The following is a 5,662-nucleotide window of genomic DNA, read 5'->3' on the forward strand; positions in this document are numbered from 1 at the left end:
AAAACATAAAGACTCAGTAAACACAAAATCAATAATAATGAAAAGGATGAAAATAAAACACATAAAGAAAAACCACTTAGCACAGAAAATTAAGTGGAACAAATAAACTGTCAGCAACATAAAACAAAACAAAACATCAAAATGACGGCAGTAAACTCATACCTGTCAATAACTACACTGAATGAAAATAGACTAAATGCATCAATAAAGAGACAGAGAGTGGCAGAATAAATAAAAAACCATGATTCATCTATATGCTGCCTACAAGAGACACATCTCAGACTTAAAGAAGCTAAAACGAAAGCTAAAACTCAAAGGATGGAAAAATATATATCAAGAAAACAAAAACCAAAAAAGATCAGGAGTGGCAATATTACTCTCTGACAAGATAAACTTTAAAACAAGATCCACCACAAAGGATAAGGAAGGAAAATATATAATGATTAAAGAGTAAATACACCAGGAGGGCATAACCACAATAAATATATACACACCCAATGACAAGCCTCCAAAATACATAAACTCTAATAGCAATGAAAAAGAGAAATAGATTGCTCCACAATAATAGTAGGAGACTTCAACACACCACTTTCAGTGAAGGACAGAATATCTAGAAAGAAACTCAGTAAAGACATGGAAGATCTTAATGTCACAATCAATTTGACCTTATAGTCATATACAGGATACTCCACCCAACAGCAGCCAAGTATACATTCTTTTCCAACACACATGGAGCATTCTTCAGAATAGACCACACATTAGGCCATAAAGCAAGCCGTAACAGAATCCAAAACATCGAAATATTACAAAGCATCTTTTCTGACCATTAAACCATAAAAGTAGAAATTAATAACAGAAACAGCAAGGAAAAAAATCAAATGCATGGAAACTGAACAACACCTTGCTCAAAAACTACTGGGTTATAGAAGAAATCAAGGACGAAATAAAGAAATTCATAGAATCAAATGAGAATGAAAACACATCTTACCAGAACCTTTGGGACACAGCCAAAGCAGTGCTCAGAGGTTAATTTATAGCAATAAAGGCACACATCCAAAAAGAAGAAAGGGCCAAAATCAAAACGTTAACATTAACCCTACCACTTGAACAAATAGAGAGAAGCAAAAGAATCCCTCCGGCACCAGAAGAAAGAAAAGAATAAAGATTAGAGCAGAAATTAATGAAATAGAGAATAGAAAAACAATTGAAACAGTCAACAAAACCAAAAGATAGTTTTTTAAAAAGATCAAAAAAATCAATAAACCATTGGGCAAAATGACAAAAGAAAACAGGAGAGGAAGCAAATAACCTGAATAAGAAATGAGATGGGTGGTATCACAACAGACCCAACTGAAATAAAAAGGATCATAATAGAATACTATGAAAAATTGTACTCCAACAAATTTGAAAACCTAGAGGAAATGGACAAATTTGTAGAAAGACACTACCTACCTAAACTAACACAAACCAAGGTAGAAAAACTAAATAAACTCATAGCCAAAGAAGACATTGAAGAGGTAATAAAAATAACTCCCTCCTCCAAAAAAAAAAAAAAAAAAGCCCTGGCTCTGATGGCTTCACTGGAAAATTCTACCAAACTTTCAGAGAAGAATTAACACCAGTACTACTAAAGGTATTTCAGAGCATAGAAAATTATATACCTCTTCTCTCAGTCTGTTGTTCTTGTCCTTTGCTTACTTTCTCTGACTGACAATTACCCACTCTTCTTCTCTCAGCTCAAATAATCCTATTTCAGAGAAGCCTTTCCTACTCATCCACCCCGACTAAATTATAAGTTCTCAATGATTTTTTTTTCTTTTAAATTAATTACCATTTTTATGCATTGATAATACTATTTTTCTTTTATGGAAAACGTAAACATTTATTTTCAACTCTTAAGTTTGACTTTTAATTTTCTTTGGTATGATTTGCTCTATAGAAGGTTTTAATATTTTTAATCTAATCTATTCATTTTATTCTTTGTAATTAACTCCACTGATTTTAGTACAACACATCCTCATTCAAGAGCATGTACACAGGAGCACACACTCACACGTGCCTTGTATTTGATTTTAATGGTTATATACTTTTATTTCCTGCTTTCTACTCTATCCTGTCAGGTTGCTATGAGTCTAAATCGACTGGACAGCAATCAGTTTGTTTTATTTATTTATTTTTTGTTATTTTGGTATTATTAATTTAGACCCTCCTGTTTAGAAAGGCATTTCAAAACCTCACAAAGAAGGTAATAGTAATAACCAGATTTTTAAAAAATGACTCCAAGAGGTAACTATCACATCAACAGGATGTGACAAGTCACACTTAAGGCATGGATTTTCAATTCAGATGGCCTTTAATCACTAACATAGAGCTACCAGAATGAAGGAGGTATGGGGATTATCAGGTAAAAGAAAATACTTGGGAGTTCACATAACATGTTTCCAATTAGTTTGGAAGGGTCCTATCAAAGAAGGAGTTTGTTTATGTACATAGATTCAAATAGGAGAATTAGAACCAGTGAATAGAAGCTAAAAAGACATTTCTGCTAAATTAAAGTGTCTGAATAATTATACACATTTAAAATGAAAAAGGGCTACCTGTGACTGAGAAAGTCATTGTCATTGGAAGGACTCAATAACAAAATACAGGTGGTATTGTAAAGGTGGTGACTAGCTGAGATGCCAGCTGGCAGTTCATTGAATATTGCTTTTATCTTCTCCAGCCTACACACTAGCTACATGGAAACAGAAAATCAAACAAATTTTCAGAATTCATCCTGCTTTGCATCTCAGAGGATTCTGCACTTCATTCCCTCTGTTTTAGACTCTTCCTGTCCAGGTACCTGATCACCGTGCTAGGGAACCTGCTTATTATCTTTGCCGTCATCTTTGACACCAATCTCTGCAACCCTATGTACTTCTTCCTCTCCAACCTGTCCTTTGTTGACATCTGTTGCATCACCACCACGGTCCAAAGATGCTGGTGAACATCCAGACAGAGAGCAAAGACATCTCCTACATAGGATGCCTCACTCAGTGGTATTTCTTCGTGATTTTTGCTAGACTGGACAATTTTCTCCTGACCGTGATGGTTCTGACCGGTTTGTGGCCATCTGTCAGCCCCTGCACTACACCTGTCATCATGAATTCCTGGCTCTGTGTCTTGTTAGTTCTGATGTCTTGGATCATCATTTGCTGGTTCTCTCTGCTTCATAGTCTACTGATGACGCTGCTGAACTTCCGTATAGGCACTGAAATTCCACATTTCTTCTGTGAACTGGCTCAGATTATCACATTGACCTGCTCTGATACCCTCATCAGATTGACCTGCTTTAATATGCTCATAAATCTTGTGTGTGGCAACTGCCCTGATGGTTGTGTTCCCCTCTCAAGGATTCTCTTTTCTTACTCTCAGATTGTCTCCTTAATGAGGATGTCCTCTGCTGGGGTAAGTATAAGGCATTTTCCGTCTGTGAGTCTCACCTCTCCATGGTCTCCTTGTTCTGTGGGATAGGTCTTAGGGTCTACCTCAGTTCTGCTGTGACCCATTCTTCCCAGAGAAGCTCTATTGCCTCAGTGATGTGCACTGTGGTCACACCCATGCTGAACCCCTTCATATACAGCCTAAAGAATAATGACGTGAAGGGCACACTAGGAAGAGTCCTCTGTACAGCAGCTTCTTGTCCATGAAGGTCACTCTTCCCAGGGTTAAATGGACCTCATGGTCCCCAAAGCCAAATGTCATTAATTTAAATATTCTGATTCTTTTTTCTTCCCCAATAGACATGCATCAACATCTCCCAATCCCAAAGAACCCATGACTTTTCTTTCTACTTGTTATTGTACCATTTTTCCTTAACTTATTCCTCAGTAATGCCTTTGACTCTTCTTTCCTATATGCTGTCCATAAAGTTCTTTCTTTGGACAGCTCTCTTAGAGCCATTGCTGAAAATTCCAACCTTAGATTTGCATTATTTATCATATCAAGTGCTGACATGGTTTCCCCAATGGTTAATCTCTCAAGCATTGAAGCTCTTCACCTTAATTTGGTTATGTGTGTGTTTTTCCCTGAAAGAAATAAAAATTAAATTCATCCAGTAATCATAACTGTTTGCCACATCTGAGCTGTGCTCATTGCTTTACATATATTATTTCTTTTAACCTTGACAATATTTTTTTGAAATGTGTTCTCATTCACCCCACTTTTCAGAGGACGAGCCTGAAATTAGAAAGAATTCCAACCTGACAACCTATCATTGAATAATACTCCTAACTTTGTTATCCTACTTTTCATAACAACAATGATGTGGTTTTCAACTTCAAGGGTGGGAATCTATATTTGATAGATTTTTTTTCAGATGATTCATAGTAATATACTGCCTAGGACAATCTGAGATGTTGATTCATTCTTTGTGGTCCTTCCTTCTTTTCTATCTTCCTTTCTTCTGTACTTTCTCTGTTTCCATATTTTATTTTACCTTTATATCTCATCATTGCAGTTTTAAGATATACTCTTCAAGATCCTAAAACATGTAGAAATGAATACAATGGAATAAGCGTTGTTCCCTCACTTGCTTTACTTTTCTGGGACTCTCTGGAGGTGTCATCAGGAATGGTAGTTACACACTTGTGTAATGTATTCAGAACTTCATTTTTTTAAGAAGAATATTGGTAGAATTGGGTCTGCCCAGTGAAAGGTAGAGTAGTAGATTCAGCCAATGCTCGTCACACATTCTCTGGGATCCTTTAATCCTCTCTATTGCAGACCAGTCTGAGTGCCAATGGACAACACCAGCTGGAGCCTACTTTGCCTAATGTACAGTGGCAGAATTGACCAGGAATCAGTTATCTCCAGGGGCAGCCTTCTTTGAGCAATGTGGGATATACCACCTTACCTGGGATAATTCTGAGTTGCGGGTTTTGTACATTTTCCAAAAGTTTCCCACAGGATGAAAACTCTGCTCATTCACTATGGTAGCTGACTTAAACCTTTATTGGATGTATTTTCTTCCCTGTGTCATTTCTCTCTCCCATCCATATTTCTTGCTTCTTTAAGTAGATTGCTTACACTTGAATCTTTTTTTAAGTGTCTGCTTCTGTGGAACCAAAACTAAGACAGTTCATAAAGGCTGTGTGGGGTATTAAGGGTGTCATGAAAAGAACTAGGGACTTTGGGGCCAAAAGAAAACTAAAAAAAAAGAAAGAAACAACTTACAAGACAATCATAATTTATTAGTGAGAAAAGAGTTGCTCAACATGGCTTCGATTCACTTTGATTTCATTAAGTTTAATCAAATGTATATTCATTATCTACTATGTATGAATTGAGGAGGAGACCAGAGAGATATACATAAAGAAAAAAAAGACTTCAATTCAGAGTGGTAAGCATAATCATATTGACGTGTAGTAGAAACTGTTGTTAAATATTTTCAACTCACCTTGAAGAATTCCACGGAAAATTTTCTGAAGATTTATTTTTAACAATTTATTGAGGTATAATTTACATATCATGAAATCCACCCATTGTTGTAATCCAATGGTTTAAGTAAATTTATTTAGTTGTACAATCATCACCCAAATCCATTTTTAGAAAGTCATGTACTACAAAGATAGAGACCATTTAATCAGAGGAATTGAAGATTGTGTTGAACATGGGACATTCC

General features: G+C 35.9%; 1 pseudogene; it reads left to right on the forward strand.

The window, feature by feature from the left end:
- Positions 1-2,678: 2,678 nt before the first annotated feature.
- Positions 2,679-3,689, forward strand: LOC101362032 (olfactory receptor 7D4-like; annotated as a pseudogene).
- Positions 3,690-5,662: the final 1,973 nt, after the last annotated feature.

The sequence above is a fragment of the Trichechus manatus genome, unplaced genomic scaffold (assembly GCF_000243295.1).
Source record: "Trichechus manatus latirostris isolate Lorelei unplaced genomic scaffold, TriManLat1.0 scaffold00057, whole genome shotgun sequence".
NCBI lineage: Eukaryota > Metazoa > Chordata > Mammalia > Sirenia > Trichechidae > Trichechus > Trichechus manatus.